We start from the raw sequence: 18,533 nt of genomic DNA on the forward strand, positions 1-18,533 counted from the left end.
TCAAAGAATTGCACATGTGCTTTTACGCTGTATATTCAGTGCCTAGTCTCCCTTATTAGCCAGCATGGTGTAGTGGTTAAGAGCGGTAGTTTGGAGCGGTGGAATCTCATCTGGAGAACTGGGTTTGATTCTCCACTCCTCCACATGAAAGGCGGACGCTAATCTGGTGAACCGGGTTGGTTTCCCCACTCCTACACATGGAGCTAGTTGGGTGCCTTGGGCTAGTCACAGCTCTCTTAGAGCTCTCTCTCAGCCCCACCTACCCCACAGGGTGTCTGTTGTGGAGAGGGAAAGGGAAGGTTATTGTAAGTCGTTTTGATTCTTAAGTGGTAGAGAAAGTCAGCATATGAAAACCAACTCTTCTTCTTATAACCTCTCCCTGATGACCAAAGGAACCCCATCACCTTGGACAGGATTAAATGACCAAGGGGAGTGCAGAGGAAGTCACCAATACCATACCTGGGCACTGACTATGGCAGGAAGTAGTCGTTACAGAAGCCTTATAGATGCACTAAAATAAAAGGCTGTTATCTCCCCCTGTTCTCTTCTCCCACTGTGACATCTAGGATTAAAAAATGCAGGATGTAAGATCTACTGACTACAGGTTTCCCTACCCCCACAAACCCATGCAGTGGCAAGGGGAAATTCATGCGTGGTGACATAGCGATTCTCATTTTATAGTCTAGATGTTGCAAGGAGAGAGAGGGCTGCAGTTTTCAAGAGAAGCTATGCTCTCCCACAACAGCTAGTTTATATTTATCTTCACAGGTTTATGTACTTTATTGTTGCGCATATCACAGATATTGTTCTAAAAATTGTGTTTTTTTAAAAAAGAACTGACATTCCATTTAACAAATATATAAACATTTAGAAAAGTATAAAGCTGCAGAAATATTTCCTTCTTTTGTACACAAACAAGAAAATTGGAGGGGGGAATATTCAATACTAATATATAATTTTTACCTGGGTGGGAGGCAATTACAGTCTATGTCAGCATCAAGCTATTATCAGGCTAGGTCTAAAATTCTTACATAGGCAGGCTGGCATGCTATTCTCAGTGAAGGCCAGTGCATGTATTCAGGACAAACATCTGCTACAGCACTCAAATGGTTCCAGTCCTTGATATTCCCCCCTCCAATTTTCTTGTTTGTGTACAAAAGGAGATGTTCAGAGGTGGTTTGCTATTGTCTGTCTCCGCATCACAACCCTGTTATTCCTTGGTGGTCTCTCATCCAAATACTAACCAGGGACGACCCTGTTTAGCTTCCAAGATCTGACAAGATCAGGCTAGCCTGGGGCTATCCAGCTCAGGGCTTACAGGACCTTGTGGTACTTTAAATAACTTCAGAACTTGCTGTTTAACCGGCAATGATAATGAGCCAAAAGAAATGAATATATGCACATCATGAGCAACAATGAAGTCCTATATTATTTTCACTTCCCTAAACAAAACCCTGGCATTTGACTGCAGCCTCAGCACCCAGCAAAGATGTGCCTCTGGTTGATAAGGTAGAAACAACCTACAAGCTGTACACTTCTCTCCACATCAGCTATACGTGGAGGCATTTATTCCATTCTAGTCTGTCCCAGCGCTTCATGACAATGTTCCACCTAGGCTGACTTCTTTCAGCAAGCTGCACATTCTTTCAACGAGCATGGGAAAATTCCCTGTGCCAATGTGTGGTACACAGGCACCAAGATATGGTTAAGCAACTATCAAAGCTTTATCTTTCTGCTATGTTTTAGTTCTCCAGTACTGGTGGTGTATACAGCTGAAAAGAAATGTGGTTTCTCTGAAGCCCGTTTCTACATGGGCAAAAAAAGCCATGAAAAAACACGAGCTTTTGAAGGAACCTCTCAAACCCATGAACTCATGAAACATACTGGCACAAAGCATGTTGGGATGTGCAGAAAAAGGGTGCTCCCCTTTGGCAAAGAAAGTCTATGCAGTGGCCAACAAAACTAGCAATGTGTTAGCAAATTTACCAATTATGGTATGAATTTCTTCTGGAATTACAGTTATTAAGAAGTAGGAAGTACTCACAGATGTCCCAGACTTGGAACTTGAATTCACTCTGATCAGACCTGCCTCTTGGAGAGAAAAGGAGAGATGTTTAGGGGAAGGAAACAGCAACTACAGAGCAACTCTGCCTGGAACACAAATGCCTCCCCTAGTGCAAGATGGGCCTGGAAATTGAGTGAGGTTGTTAGACAAGGAACTTTCTATGCTCTTAGTAAGAATGGGTCATGGCCCATCTAGATTTAATTTTCAGCAACAGCACTTATATTCAGCTAGACAAACAGATTCCACAATGTGGGTTAAATGTGGGATAATTACAGCTTTGTAGTACATTAGGGGGCAGCCCTCTCTAGGTTCACATGTGTGAGAGAGACAGAGTGCATTCACTATCCTGCTAAAAGTGTAAATTGGCAGGATGTGTCCCAACTGGAGTGGTAGAGTAATTGCCAGTGATTTCATTTTCTCCCTTTCTCTTCTTATCTTATGATGGACACCTCCTCCCCCTCCCTGTGTATGTTTTTTTCAGGCATATACGACTGTTAGTGGGGCTTCTTTTACTTTATCTGCTGGCAGAGATTATTCGATCTGAGGAACCCTCTCTTTGTTAAAAAAAAAAAGACTTCCAAAATTCACAGCACCAGTGGGGGCTCAGGAGAGAGAAGCCATCACAGAGGGGAAAACCTGGAAGTCACGAACTTTCTGCTCAGAAGGGTCTATAATGATACCTCTGGCAATTGCCATCAAGGATCAACCGCCCAAAATCAATATTTGGCTGATATATTACTCAGCGTAACTACTGATTGATTGAGTAGCAACAAATGTTTTAAAAGGTGCTGAAGTACTGATTATTGTACACACATGAAGCTGCCTTACACTGAACCAGACCATCTATCCATCAGGGTCAGTACTGTCTATTCTGACTGGCAGTGGTTCTCCAGGGTTTCAGATAGTGGTGTTTCCAATCACCTACTGACTGGTCTTTTTTCATGGAGATGCCAGGAATTGAACCTGGGACATCCTGCATGCAAAGCAGAGGTTCTTCCATTGAGCCACAGCCCCTCCCCAATTATATCTAAAATTATAAGTAAAGAAGTTTCTCATTAAGACTTAGGGTTGTCAGGTTCCTCTTCACCACCAGTGGGAGGTTTTTGGGGCGGAGCCTGAGGAGGGTGGGGTTTGGGGAGGGGAGGGACTTCAATGCCATAGAGTTCAATTGACAAATTGGCCATTTTCTCCAGGTGAACTGATCTCTGTCAGCTGAAGATCAGTTGTAATAGCAGGAGATCTCCAGCTAGAACATGGAGGTTGGCAACCCTATTAAGACTGAAAAGGAAGAACTGTGCTTTACAAAGATCAGGATGAATGACATCCTTTGGGGATCTGAGAAAAGCTCTGCAAGAAGAAAAAAACATGGGAAGCTCATATGGCCAAATTCTTGTCCTGACGCTATTGTTGGTATTAGTGTTGCTTGTTTGCAGGTGCTGATCAGGAAGATGGGGGACTCCAGAACAACCAATGCTGACACAAAGCCTACCTGTCTTCTGCTTTTCTGGAGATCAGCAAGCAAGACAGTGACTCTCAGATTTTTGCACTTTAAAAATTTATGTTCACAGAATCCCTTTCAAATTTTACCTAATTTCTCTTTCTTTGCTTGGCTTCAAGAGCCATTCATAAATCACTGGATATTGCACTGTGATTGTGCTACAGCAGTAATTTAGAATTGGACTGGACTGTCCACACAGGGAAATCCACTTGTGAACTATTTCTCCAGTGCATTATCCAAGTGATGTGTGGATGCAGCCTCCGTGACTATTCACTGAAGTCTTTATTCAGCATTTCCTGCAATTCCTTTTCACACCATTTCAAAAACCAGCAACTCTTCTCAATTATGTGTGGCTAAGGTAACCCTTTGAAACCACACCCAGGTGAAAAGAAGTTTTCCAGATATTTTAGTGTAATGCTGCTTTCATAGTGAAGACTTTTTTTCTAATGGGGGCAGCACAAAAACACACGATGGTATCACACAGACATGCACACTCATTTACAGGGAAGGCAGAATGGAAGGGGAAGTCCAAGCACCAAGCCACAAGGACACATTGCAGAGAGGGGTGGGGGTAGGTACAGTGGGGATTTACATTGGTAAACAGCCCCACGCCTCCCTTTGTATCTGTCTGAACCAAACAAAAACAAAACCACCTCTGAGAGCACAGAGGCAATCAAGGCAAGATACGTGCTACAGAAGGAACTAATCAGGGTGGCAAGAAAAATGGATTGCATAAAAATGACCGACACAAATGTCTCCTGAAATTAAAGGGGAATCTTCTGTCTAATTTTTTTTTTAAGTACGCGGCATACTGCTTCTGAATTAGGAAGAGTGGACAAAGGACTGTGCAAGAGATGCGACTACAGGGCACACCACAGGTGATCCCTACCCATTTCTGCAGCATAATAAACTGAGGCAGAAAAACGTCACCCTCTTCACGTTGCGATTGCATGCAGCATGTAAACACCCTCCCTACACTGGAATTAGTGCACAGACAAGGCAGGCCTCAAATCAACACAGATTTGTGAAAAGCTTAGTTTGGTTAAGTCTAAGCCCTGTACTTGGAGAGAGTAACTTGTGCATTTTTAGTTTAGACCTGGCTTCAGTGTGCTGCACGCTGGAACGTTCCAGTGCAGCCTCATTCCCAGGAAGATTATCTGCTCAAATGCTTGAGAAAGCTCCTTTATAACAGAGGTGTGATTCCTGGGCTCTCATCTGGGTCCACTAATTTTTCTCCTGCATGCCCTTGACAATCCCTTCTGTTTTCTGAAGTTCACCACCGCCAAGGTGCCTTGGATGTTCCACTGCACCAGCAGCTAGATGCAGCCCCTGCTTCTCTGTGTCAGCAGATGGCAGACCTTACCAGGCATTTTCAGCCTGACAATTCCATAAGCCGGCAGAATCACACCCTCCCCGCCCTCCAGCTTTTGCTCTGGAGTGACTGGAAACACCCCAGAGGCCAGCCCTGGTCTACCGTCCTTTCCAAATTGCCCACACATCCTGCAATTGAGTTTCTGTAGTTGGCTATGGAAAGGTTGCTTCCCCCACCCACCCCGAGCAGCCAGCCTAGAATAATGATAAATAAGAGAAACAGAATGAAAATGCCACATTTTTTCAAAACGATCTGTCAAAGTGAAACCATGTAATCTAGTTTCATTAGGCCCTGTTGTCCCAGAGATGACTGTATTGTCAAATAGCAAGTAGAGGAATCTCTCACCAACTCCCTGCCTATCTCCTAATCACCCCCTCCTCACTCACACACACACAAAGGATGATGAAGATTTAATGCACAGATACAACTTCAGCCAAGCCCAGTACTTCCAGTGTATCCATCACCTGTACTGGGAACCTTTGTAGGCTCCAGGAATGATATAGCAGCCTCCCCTGTGATTTATACAATACCGTCCAGGTATAATCTGGAAGTATAAGGAACAATTGCTCACAACAGGTGAGGTACAGCAACCAACTTGACAGGGATTGACTGGAGGGAAGGCAAGGGAAGGGTTTATTAGTCAGATATGGGGGGTTAGGTAAGGGAAAGGAGAATTGTGAGTATACAACTGTTATGTCTGGACTGCAGAATGTGTGTTCTTTCTTGGGCAAGTATACTGGTAGTTTAGGCATCAAATATGGGCAGCAGCTATTGGATCCAAGTACTTGTGGCAAAATCGCATTTAAATGTCACAGTGACATGTGTGTTTATCTCTGTGTAGGAAAAATATAGTGTTGGCAGATGCCCCTTAGCCTCTTGTTCACAAGGTTCTAAAATAAGTATTACACACACCCGCCAGGGCACTTCAGCTGGTCAGCAGCCCTAAAAACAAATGAAGGAAGACTCCCCACCTCACCTCACCATCACTGCCTTTTCTGTACAAGTATGAGGGTGGGGAGAGACCAACTTTCCCATAAGATTAATGGGGAGAGGACAATTTGTTGGGCACCCCAACAAAGATGAATTTTATGTGCTATTTATGGGGATGAGCAGTTGAGTCCAGGTTTCTGAGCTACTACATCCAAGCCCCGTGGTGCTCCCAGCAAAGGTGACTAGATTCTAGATTCTACACCTTCTAGAAACCCAAAGAGAGGCAAGACAAAGTGTGAACATCCTTTGGTCTGCCCACACTGTGCCATTGTAGAAAAGCTACGCCACTGAGAGCCCCAACTGTAAAGCCAGCGTAGTGTAGTGGTTAAGAACGGTGGTTTGGAGCGGTGGAGTCTGATCTGGAGAACCAGGTTTGATTCCCCACTCCTCCACATGAGTGGCGGAGGCTAATCTGGTGAACTGGATTTGTTTCACCAGTCCTACACACAAAGCCACCTGGGTGACCTTGGGCAAGTCATGCTCTCTCAGCCTCACCTACCTCACAGGGTGTCTGTTGTGGGGAGGGGAAGGGAAGGTGATTGTAAGCTGGTTTGATTCTCCCTTAAGTGGCAGAGAAAGTCGGCATATAAAAACCAACTCTCCTCCTCCTCCTCCTCTTCTTCTTCTAAAGCCATTTTGGGGCAAGACCTGATCACCTGAAGCACAGAAGCCTATCATCCCCCTATGGTATCCCCTTTGGGCAGGGCACCTGACATTCGTGATGCCCACTGACAGGGCTGGCATGAGAGCTGGAACCTGAAGGGAGAGCTCCACAGACATTCACTCCTCCATAAAGAAGCCTAGTCAGACTCTGTTGGAAGTTTATTTTCCTTTGGGCCTTTCGTGGCAGTACTAATAAGCTGTCCAGGAGCCTCAGTGGCTGTGTCTGCCCAGGCAGAGTTGCCAGGAGGCAGCATGCAGAGTGCCTCATTAAAATAATTACTTTAACATCTACAGGACAGCAAAGAAGAGGAATGAAAAAGCACACCCCTCACTTTCTACAGGCTGCCTGAGCCCTTGGTATGAAGTCCCCTGTGACCCTTAGATTTATTATGCCATATTCCCTCTGCTCCAAGCAACCTAATGTGCCCATGCACGCTGTTGGCAGTCATCATCTTCTTTCCCCCCCTACTTCATCCCCAAAGATGACTGAACCAACCATCCCCCTGGCTCAGACAACGCTAGCATTTCAAACCAGTGAGCTGCTGCAGCAAATGGCTGCTGGAAAAATGTAGGCAAGGAAACATTTAACACATTTATAGGCCCCTTTTTGCAAATCTCAAAGTGACTTACAATGAATAAATGTAGCAAAATAAATCCATTTCAAGTGGAACCTCCCCCCACAACAAAACCTACTTCAAACAGCATTTCAATACACACACACACACTCAGCTTGAACTCTTCTCAACAATGAATTAGAATATGTGACTATGAAAGGGTAAAAAATGTCAGGGAGAGCGATATATCTTCAAAGTTTCTAAATGTCTGGTTACAGAGAAGGTGTTTCACAATGCATTGTCAGAAAAGTATTTTTTTACCTTTTAAAAAGTACTTTGAGTCAAAAGACTAAATTTTCATGACCATTTTTCTGTTAAAATCATTTAAAGTTTACTCTTTTTAGTGTGCTGATGCATATTAGAAAGCATCCTGGAAGGGTTCATCATGTATCTAGGTCATGATTCAACACCCTCTGAAAAAACTTTCAGAACTGGGTTGCACATGATACACTGGGTTGTAACCAGAAAATGTATTAGCGTCATCTTAAGATTTATTCAGTGTGTACAATTACAGTGAGAAAGTCTTCAGCACAGGGTAATGTCTATAGGGCACCATCCTATGTTGCTGCTTGCCAACTTGGTGCACTGGTTTAGAGTGTTGGACAAAGATCCAGGAGACCCAGGTTCAAATTCCCACTCTGCATTGGAAGCTTGTTGGGTGACCTTGAGCCAGTCATGCACACGCAGCCTACCCTTCCTCAGGAAGTTGCTGTGAGGATAAAATGGAGGAGATGAGAACAATGCAAGTCTCTTTGGGTCCCCACTGGGGAGAAAGATGGGGTATAAATGAAATACATAAGTAAATACATAAGTAAATAAATATCTAAGAGACAATACTGCTTTCTTATAATGTAAAAATTAAAAAAGAGAAGATGGAAGATGTTACTCTAAGAAAGCATTGTCACTAGGGTTGCCAACCTCCAGGTACTGGAACAAAAAGGCACATTTACTATAAAAGTCAAGCTGGGGGAAAGTATAGTAAAGGCTCTGTAAATGACACACGAACTCTTATTCTATAAGCCAGTGAAATTAGTGACAACGGTGAAATATTACATACATACAAAACTATTAAAGGATTACATACATACAAAACTATTAATAGTTTTGTATGTATGTAATATTTCACCGTTGACACTAATTTCACTGGCTTATAGAATAAGAGTTCGTGTGTCATTTACAGAGCCTTTACTATACTTTCCCCCAACCTCCAGGTACTAGCTGGAGATCTCCTGCTGTTATAACTAATCTCCGGCTGATAGAGATCAGTTCCCCTGGAGAAAATGGCCGCTTTGGCAATTGGACTCTATGGCACTGAAGTCCCTCCCCTCCTCAAACCCCACCCTCCTCAGGCTCCGCCCCCAAAACCTCCCACCAGTGGTGAAGAGGGACCTGGCAATCCCAATTGTCACAGAAACCCAGCAAGCTTGCAAAAAAATCAGAAAACCTACAAAAATATATTGGGGGTTATATCTCCCCTGAAAACTAAAGCATTGTATGTGCATGGGCAGATAGCATACCTGCCTCCTCTTTTGGCAGTGTGTGGGAGGCTGGGAGCCATGGCAGTCCCAGCAGCATCACCCTTCAGGTGGGGGGGGGAGGCTGGGTGCCGCAGCAGTTCTGGCAGCATTGCCCTTCGTGTACTGGGGAGGCTGGGAGTTGCGGCCATCCCAGCACCTTCACCCTTTGTGTGGGGGGAGGCCAGGAACTGCAATGGTCCCATCAGCACCACTCTTTATGTGGGGAGGAGGTTGGGAGCCACAATGGTCCTGGCAGCATCGCCCTTTGTGTGTGTGTGTGTGGGGGGGGAGGCTGGGAGCCATGGCCATCCTGGCAGCATCATGGGGACAAGGTACACATTGGGGAGAGGGAGAGGAAAAAAAAGAGAGATTAATGGATATGGGGGGAGAAGGTACAGTAGCCATGGGGGAGAGGGAGAAAAAGAAACAGAAAAAGAGGGAGTGACACTAGGTATAGGAGAGAGAGAGAGAAAGTGACAATAGGTTTAGTAGGAGGGATAAAAAGAGAAAAGCAGGGAGATACATAAAGTAGGAGGACTGGGGGGGAAGGAGAGAGACAAAGACAGAGAGAACGGTGATGCAAGAGGGGAACAAGCAAAGGTGTGGGAATGGCATGGCTGTTTCTGCAAGTTCTCTGCTTGTCTTTAACTAAAGCCCTTCTGCAGATAACAGAGAATTGGCCACATACCTGACCTTTGTACTTCAAAGATCTCTCTGACACCACCACCCATATCAGAAAGTAATAACTCTCCTCCCTTCAAAACATGACATCCCAAATATGTCTGTTACTTGGCCAAACCTATAAAGGATTTTTGCCTTACATTTGTGTTAATGTCTTAACTGTACTGTCCTCTTGACAGATGATGAGCTGTTAAATCCCCAGCAACCCAGTGATGTGTTGTATTTTGGCAAATGTCTCACTCCAGCATATTCTGTGCTTTCCTTTGCATCTGTCAATTTAATTATGTTCTTGTCAAACTAGGCTTTTAATAACCACACATGGGAATGAATCGGGATTGGTCAAAAGTTATCTGGTGTTCAGGAGGTCCATTGCCTCTCAACTTCTTGAGTTTGGCTTCTTTAAACAGCGACCTTTTTCAGGATTTTGTCATTCTCAACTAAACACAAACTAACTGGGGTCAAAGAAAGAGAGATCTGCTTCTAACCAGGATTCCTGGACTGAATTTTATCTGATATTCCATTACAACAATAGCTTAAATCTGAATCTTGGTTAACCACTTCCAATAATGACTAAGTCAACATTTAATGTTTACCTTCTATGCATTTGCTTCATTGTGTATCTGTGCCCACAAAACAAATTATATGTATTTTAGATGGTTCACTCTAAGCAATTCTAATGGATATGGTAATGGTAGCAAAAATCTGCGGAAAAGAACCAATTTATATAAGGTACCCTTTGTTCTTCTCCTTGGTGCATTACACCAGAATTTGAGACAGAAGAAAGGAGAGAGCACTTCGCTCATCAGCTCTTTTCTTGTCACACAGCACAACATACAATACACCAGACAAAATGCAATATAGTCAAGCAACAGCCAAACTACATAAGAGCAATGATCAGATCTCCTGGTGTTCCTATGTTTATTGCAGTAAAATGACACTAGAGAGGCTTGGATTTTTGTCAGAGCTGCGGCAGAGCTGGGGGAAAGTGGGATGAAGAGCACACGATGAAGGATTGGTGTCCCCTCCCATTCCCTAGTGATACATCTTGCCCTGTGTGGGTATCAGCCAGGCACACACCAGGCACAAATTAGCCCCTGCTCTATGCATTATAGAGGCAACAGGGAAAGAGTTTGCTTGTTAATGGATGAAGTCATGCCAAGCCACCAACACATGACTCCTTACATAGGAGGTACCAGACTTTTGGAGCAGTATGAAAACAAAGCAGTTGGCTTGGATTCTTGACCTGCTGCAAGGGTGCAATGTAAAAAAGAAATGGGTCTCAGGAATTGGAAAGCTGTCCAATCCTGCAGCCCATTTTAGCCATGACTTACACTTCTTGCAGCTTTCCAGCTCTGATAGGTATGCTGCATCTGCAGTTGTCCCCATTCTGACATTTGATGCAGTTAGGCTGCTCTCTTGGGTCGGTTCCATGTTGTCTTCAGTTGCTTCAGGTGAGACACCAAGTGAACTTTGCTATGCTCAGTGTATATTCCTGCATCCTGCTGCCTGGACTGAGAATTAGGGCTAGGAACTGAAATTACCAATACTTACCCCATCTCCAAACAGCACAAGCTGAATTGGCTCCACATCACTCAAAACTATTCTGTTCACAAAGAACAGTCACCTGCCCCTATGGGTGCCATGGTTAAGGCGGCCACTCCTGCCATGCTGTTTTCTATTCCTACAATAAAATGACAACATTTGCTACACTTCACTGTATTACCCCTGCACATGTCTTCTCCCCTCCATTTAACAGGAGCAGGAGTATGTATTCTGTGTTTAGCCAGCAAATCAACATATGATCATGCCAACTATATCACTCTCATACTCCCTTCACTCCACAGGCTCTAGAGTCGCCAGGGAGGCCTGGAAATGTCCCAGAATTACAACTGATCTCCAGACTACAGGCATCAGTGCCCCTGGAGAAAATGGCTGCTTTGGAGGGGGGGATGTACGACATTATACCCCACTGAGATCCCTCCCCTGCCCAGGCTGTACCCCCAAACCTCTAGGAATTTCCCAGACTGGAGTTGGCAACCCCACCAGGCTCCCAATAGGCTCCTTAGCTACCAGTATGAAGATGCTATACGTACAGAGATGCAGTATGTTTTTCTACTATCGGCCTGGCGTCTGCAGCTTTCAGAGACAAGGAATTCTCCTACAGGCATTAAGGACCGACATTATTGTCATTTGCTACGCTCTCCAGGCCTGAATTGCAAAGATAGACTTTCACAGATTGCCAGCCACCTTTTGCTTTCTCCCTAGCCATATAAAAAAACCCAGCATGCCAATGCTAACTGCAGGCTTGGAAGACTCCACCGCACTTAACTGACAGCTGTCTGCATAAATACTTTTAAAGCAGAAGCTCTTTCCTCCTCCTCCCCTCTCCAAACCATTTCCCCATACAGTTCCTGCTGTTGTCCCAGAAATACAAAGAGGCTGTTAAATAAATAATGTTCGGTAGGAAGGACAGCTGAGGGACAGGAAAGCCTGCAGCTCCTGCGAGCAGCAGCTGCCAATCAGTGTCACCCTTAATAATGCGCACACTGGACTCCAGCTCAAGCCCATAGTCCCAAGGATGCTATGGCAAGCTACTGTTTCCTGCAATGAAGTGTGTGCTGAATTCAAGTGAACTAAAAAGACCAGTCAGAACTGCACTCTCCTTGTGAATATGACCCACACACCCCACTCAGTTCAGTGCTGCACATGAATTATGCCAATCAGATTATAATCTGATCTAGTTGTAGGAACATCAACAATAGAGAGAAGCAGTCTGGAGAACAGGGGCAGAGCCCGACAGACGCTTGCTGATGACTGAGCAATTGCCTCTTTTGCTGAATGCTGCAGCTTTGGCTCTGCAGCCTGAGTGGAGGGATGGGAAGCATACATTTAAGTGGAAAATAGTGGTTAGGAGTCAGGGACGGAATCCTAATGGTGAGGACTGTAGGAGCCAGAAAACCAATTGTGTCTTTTAGGGACAAGGCCACTCCCTGGGTTGCCTTCCTTGTGTACCAAGAAGATCTAAACTGTTCAGAACTTGTGCTCATGTGTGTATGTGGAAAGGATAAAGGAGGAAGTGAATACTGGAGAATTTTTAAATAGTTGATGAATGTCCAAATTTTGACACAGGTTTCCTGTCATTTATGAAACACTGGGCTACTGTACACCTTCACTATCACTCCATAACTCTACCAGATTTACACAACGTTGCCAGGCAGTTATGTTTATTTGCTTAAAATTGTGTGTCTCACCTTTTCCAGCATGCAAAGTAGCTTGCATAATCAAAAATAAAGCAGTCTAAAAATGTAAAACAAAAAGCTTGTTGTAGATTAAGCAGCCATTACAAATTCCAAATAAAAATTCCAGTTTCTAGCCTATAGATAAAACGTAACACATACAATGTCTAAACATGCTGTAAAGAGACATTAACACTTCACAGGCCCTACAAATGGCTGCCACTCATGGTGCCTCCCCTCCCATAGTAGATGGTTCCATAAAAAACAGTGACGTGACTGAACAGGCACAGGGTCTCAATGAGGAGGGGGAAAGCCTTACAGATGGAGGGCACCTTAAGAGTCTGCCACAAAGGTCTTAGCTATTGAGAGGTAATACAGGAAGAAGAAATCCTTCAATGTTTGTGGATTGGCAAGGTCATGCAATGGTTTTATGTATTTATTCGAAACATTTGTATCCTGACTTTCTGCCCAGTTAGGGCCCTCAAGGCAGGAAACAGTTAAAAAGACAATAAATCAACTTTAGAGCAGTATATATGCAAAAACAATTAAAACAAAAAAGGAGGGGGCTCAATAAGGGAATGCCAGATGAAACCAAAGTCTTCACCTGCTTGGGGGACAAAAAAATATCTCTGGGGATGGAATTCCACAGTTTCAGTGCCATGACTGAAGTCCCTTTCTCAGGTGCTACCCATCTAGCCTTGGGGATACCCAAAACAGGCATCTGAAGTATGGGAGTAAGTATCCCAAGCTATTGACTTTCAGCACCTTGAATTGGGCCTGGAAGCCAATGTAGATAGATTAAAACTGGAGTGATATTGCCCCTGTGACTCACCCTAGCCAGCATTCTTACTGCAGAATTCTGTACCAACCACAGTTTCTGGACACTCTTCAAAGGCAGCCCCACACAGCATGCATTGCAGTAATCTAGTCTGGATCTATACACCACCAATTCAGTCCGCAGAATAGGAGCAACCCCTCACCCCCACCTCCAATTTTCCTTCAGCTTGTTTTAGGTGATAGCTCTTTTCTTTGGTAGAGCCAGCCTGACCTGCTTGATTTCATGCTGTAAAATAATATAAGGCTAACAGCCCAGGTAAGCCTCATCTTCTATGCATTTACCACAACTCCAGAGCTGCCTGTGCGCCACCACTGTAGCAAGAGGAATGTAACACTCATTCAGACAAACCAGTAAGCCAATATGGGATGTTTGTGCAACTCTCAGAAGATGGCCATCTCAGGAAAATTCGAACATTTGGGACGAATAATGAATCTGGGGTATATGTTTTGTTTGAACACATGAATCTGCCTTATACAGAATCAGACCTTTTGGTCCATCAAAGTCAGTATTGTCTACTCAGATTGGCAGCAGCTCTCCAGGGTCTCAGGCAGAGGTCTTTCACATCACCTACTTGCCTTGTCCCTTTAACTGGAGATGCTGGGGATTGAACCCTGGGACTTTCTGCATGCCAAGCAGAGGCTCTGCCACTGAGCCATGGCCCCTCCCCTTGTTTGTGCAGCATGTGGATAGATGGAAAATGTAGTATGACAGAAAAAAGATTTTATTGGGAGTATGTTTTCAGTTTTTTTTCTTAAATTGTGGAAGGACAGAATGGGGGGGGGGATGCTGAAATATTGTAAGCCTCCATCAGAGGGAACATGAGGTATAATGCTGCCAAAACAGCCTTGGCTGTGAAGTAGAATAAAAATAATTGAAACGGCTTTTAAATTATTCAAAGTAGTAGAAAAGAGCAAGAGTCCAGTAGAACCTTAAAGACTAACAAAAATATTTTCTGGCAGGGTATGAGCTTTCGTGAGCTCATACCCTGCCAGAAAATATTTTTGTTAGTCTTTAAGGTGCTACTGGACTCTTGTTCTTTTCTACTACCGCAAACAGACTAACACGACTACCCACTGTGAATTAAATTATTTATGTTACTCTCACACACTTGCCATGATGCTGAAGAGTAAGCAAGAAAGTGGTTAATTAGTTCACTTTCTTTTCAGAGCTCGGGCTTGAATATTGAGGGCAGGGGGCTTTGCTGTTCATTGCCCCTCTTGCTCCTTCCCACCAGAATAGGTGGCCTCTCTCTTGAGGAAGGAAGCAGAATCCAGAGTCATTGGTTTTTTTTTTTTTTTTTTGGGATTTCCCCACTACCCCCTGCTCAACTCCTGCTATGCCATTAATCTAGCATTACTGAGGCCATTTCCTCTCCCGGCTCCCTCTCCCCAAAGAAGCAGAGAATGACAAGGTAGGAGTTCTGCCTGATGGAGTGTCCCTCTGGTGGCAAGGCGAGGCGCCTGGAGTGATCTATGACAGGGATAAAAGCAGGAGAAGGGTGAGGCAGCAGTTGGCAGGGAACAAGTGTAAATCCTCGAGCTGACAGGGCCACAGATGAGTTGCTCGCTTTGTGGGGGTGGGAAAGGACAAGTTACAATTTGATTTTGCCCCTGCCGGCAGGTATAAGCGCTCTGCTAGGAAGCAGACCAAGTCGGTGTAACAAGCAACACTCACTGATGTTCAATGAAACTGAAACTAGATAACCTCCCCGCCCCCCCAAAAAAACCCTTAATTTGTCTGCTAGTGCTCCTTTTCCCTCATCATTCTCACCAGCCTCAATGTAGGCGAGGCCCTGAAAAGGAATGGATGCTATTTCCTGAACTTCTCTACATAAAATGTACTTGGCAGGTTCACTTGTAGATGAGTCTGTACCTGGTGCCCGAGCCAGAAGTTGTGCTGCAAGTTTGGTTAGTTTTGCTGTAAGGAATCCTAACCTGATGTCCTATAGCAGGGGTCATATAGTACTGGGCTCAAACCAAGCACAATAAACAATATTGAAGCAAGCTATGCAAACATATGTTGTGAAAGACGTGTAACATCTAGAAACAAGTGAAAACAACGGTGAATCTATATATACAAGCAAGTCCAGAGTGGAAAGTCTTTTCCAAGGTAAGTAAAAGTCTTATCTCTAGGTTGTTTCTTAGAGATAAGACTTTTACTTACCTTGGAAAAGACTTTCCACTCTGGACTTGCTTGTATATAGATTCACCGTTGTTTTCACTTGTTTGTAAATGTTACACGTCTTTCACAATATATGTTTGCATAGCTTGTTTGAGTATTGTTTATTGTGCTTGGTTTGAGTCCAGTACTATATTTCCACTGCTATCCTAGTAGTACTTGTGCATATTTCTCTCAGTTTCACTATAGCAGGGGTCGGCAAACTCATTAGTCAAGAGAGCCAAATATCAACAGTACAACAATTGAGATTTCTTTTGAGAGCCAAATTTTTTAAACTTAAAATATATAGGTAGGTACATTGTTTATTAACTTAATAAACTTTAATTAAAAGTTTTAAGTCTTAATTAAACTATAGGTACACTGAATAAAACTTGACATCATACTTAATAATGATCTTATTTATTGATAAAAATTAAATTGTAAGTAACCCCTTTTGGTACTGCCATGCTGGTATTCGTCTTGTTCCCCCCTCGCCCCCCGTCTCGACCGACATTTGCGACCTGCGTGCCCGCATGTGGGAAGAGCCGCACTCAGGGGCCCAAAGAGCCACTTGTGGCTCGGGAGCCGCACTTTGCCGACCCCTGTCCTATAGTAAGTCTTTTGGGTGCCTATCCTGGAGAGACTATGTTCATTCAAGGACAGCAAAAGACAAGCCCATAAAGTCTTCCCCAGACTGTCAAGGCACAGTTCATAATCATATATTTAAAGAGGGAATAATTTCTTTTATGTCTCTATATTTAAAGGCCCAAGAAGAAAAAGTTTGTCTGCTTATAATAAAACTAGGGGAAGACAAAAAAATGTTGCAGTGAACAGGCTATGAGACTGTGCAATAAATTGGGAAATTTTTGGTTCAAATATGACACCCTGTCATTCATTTGCTGGATGTGGTAAGCCACTTTCAGCCTCAGTCTTCCTCTCCACACCATCTGTACAATAGGGATAATAATATTGTTGTAAGAATTACAAGAAAATAATGTATGTGAAGTACATTGTTACTGGATTTTACAAGGCATACTTCATAGATGTCACTCAAATCAGCAGCTGAATGGAGCGAGGACGCACAATTCCGTTGCTCATCATGAAGAAGCCCCATACAAAGACACAGGATCTAACCACAAGATTTGTTTTGCACAAATGGTTCCACCTACTGCTGCAGATACACACATACATGCACAAACACACACCCCTTGAACCTAATGGGAAGTGACCAACTAGCCCTAGATTGTCCATGTGGACACCAAAAGAATGGGCATCAAAGCTCACATACTACTTTTTTTACTTTCCTTTCTATTCCTAGGCTTTTTGGAAACTTCCTCCCCTCTGGAATGAAATCACTGCTCCCAGCAATCCTATTAATGCAACTGTAATTGAGGAGTTCAAGAAAACCTATTTACTGATCCTTACTCCCTTCAAAGTCTCTCTTGAAGCAGTGTAGGGCTGCTCTTGCATCCGCAAAACTGATTTCCAACTAGCTTGATCAAAGCGTGTTATCAATCAACTTGTACAATTCAGGGCAAAGGCTGCAGAAAAGAGAAGCTGAGGAAGAAGTTTATGGGAAAAAAACTTCAACCCAAGATAGTAGGACAGCAGGATCTGAGTGCTGTTTGCAGAAATGGAAGCTGGGAGTCAAAGAAGCCAAGAACAACAACAATGACAATGACGGTGCAAGATAAGGGGACCAGCAAGAAAGCTTTGCTGACCCAGTGGAAGTGAACCAGGAGCAAGGTGACAGGAAAAAGACTGACAGGTTAGAAGCTAGAATTATGGAGATGGAGAGGAGGATCAGGTAGGCTCCCCCGCCCCCAGTTCTTTTCCCAACTGATCTTTACTCCAGCCAGCAGGTAAGTCTTTATATTATCCATTAGAACCAGACTGACCCTCCAGCATCACTTGACTTGCCTGCTCAGGACATTTTGGACCACTACGGCAAACTCCCAGAGAGAATGATCTCTGGTTTTCTGCTACAACAGCCCAAGTCATACAGGAAACAGAGAGCCTTTCTATGGGAGAGTTACACCTGATTCAACATTTGAATGAATCCTACTTTAATTTCTAGCTCCTGATAAAGCAAAGAAGCCACCAGTGTAAGGACAGCACTACTTGCATGACTTGAGAGAAACATCAGGTCTTGCAGCACAAATGGACAAAACATGGAGGTAAAACATGCATGTATATACACATTTCAAACACATGTATTTGGAACACTTTATTAGTTTCCAAGATGAATGTACATGCATGTTTTCACTTCCAAATTGTACTCATTTGCTGTGGAACATACAGACATAATGCCAGTGTTTCCAGCAGCAATTGTCATGTACATCACTGCCCCCAGCTGAACACTCAGGATCATCAGTCATCTACTAGGAAAACTGACTGGCCCTTTTAAAACACCACTCAAAATGTACACCTCCGCTTCTATATCATGGGTTTTCAAGGTATGAGATGATCAGAAGTCGTTTACCATTGCCTTCTTCTGCCCAGTACTAATCAAGGTTAGCTGAAGTGTCGTTGCTGTTGCTTATGAAAAATCCTCTGCCAGTGTCACCTTCCACTACCGCTGCTGATCACTCGCTACCCTTCAAGGGTTCTTCTGCCCCCATCACCATTGGAACTGTCCATTCTTTTCTGCTGATGTTACCTTGATTCCTGAAGGGGTAGATGCATTTTAGGCTGGTGTTTCAGTTGTGATCATTCCACCTTGAGTGACTCTGCTAGGAGTTTAGCTTCTTGACAGAGTCTAAACTCCTGATGGTATTGCTCTCAGCAAGTGTGCAAGAAAGAGAGAAATGGATTGACTCAATAAAGGAAGCCATGGCCTTCAGTTTGCAAGACCTGAGCAAGGCTGTCAATGATATGACATTTTGGAGGGCATTAATTCTCA

General features: G+C 43.9%; 1 protein-coding gene across 3 annotated transcripts in view; it reads right to left on the reverse strand.

Annotated features, from left to right (window-relative positions):
- RBFOX3 (RNA binding fox-1 homolog 3) overlaps positions 1-18,533 on the reverse strand; it is a 254,120-nt gene that overhangs the window by 193,196 nt on the left and 42,391 nt on the right. The window contains exon 2 of one of the 3 annotated variants that reach the window (XM_056864617.1): positions 2,045-2,091. The exons of 1 other annotated variant lie outside the window; for it this stretch is intronic. The gene's annotated coding sequence lies outside the window, so the exon portion shown is untranslated. Of the gene's footprint in view, positions 1-2,044; positions 2,094-18,533 lie in introns of those variants that run through there. One more of the 3 variants, XM_056864596.1, reaches the window with a different exon arrangement.

This window comes from Euleptes europaea, chromosome 1 (genome assembly GCF_029931775.1).
Source record: "Euleptes europaea isolate rEulEur1 chromosome 1, rEulEur1.hap1, whole genome shotgun sequence".
Classification (NCBI taxonomy): Eukaryota; Metazoa; Chordata; class Lepidosauria; order Squamata; family Sphaerodactylidae; genus Euleptes; species Euleptes europaea.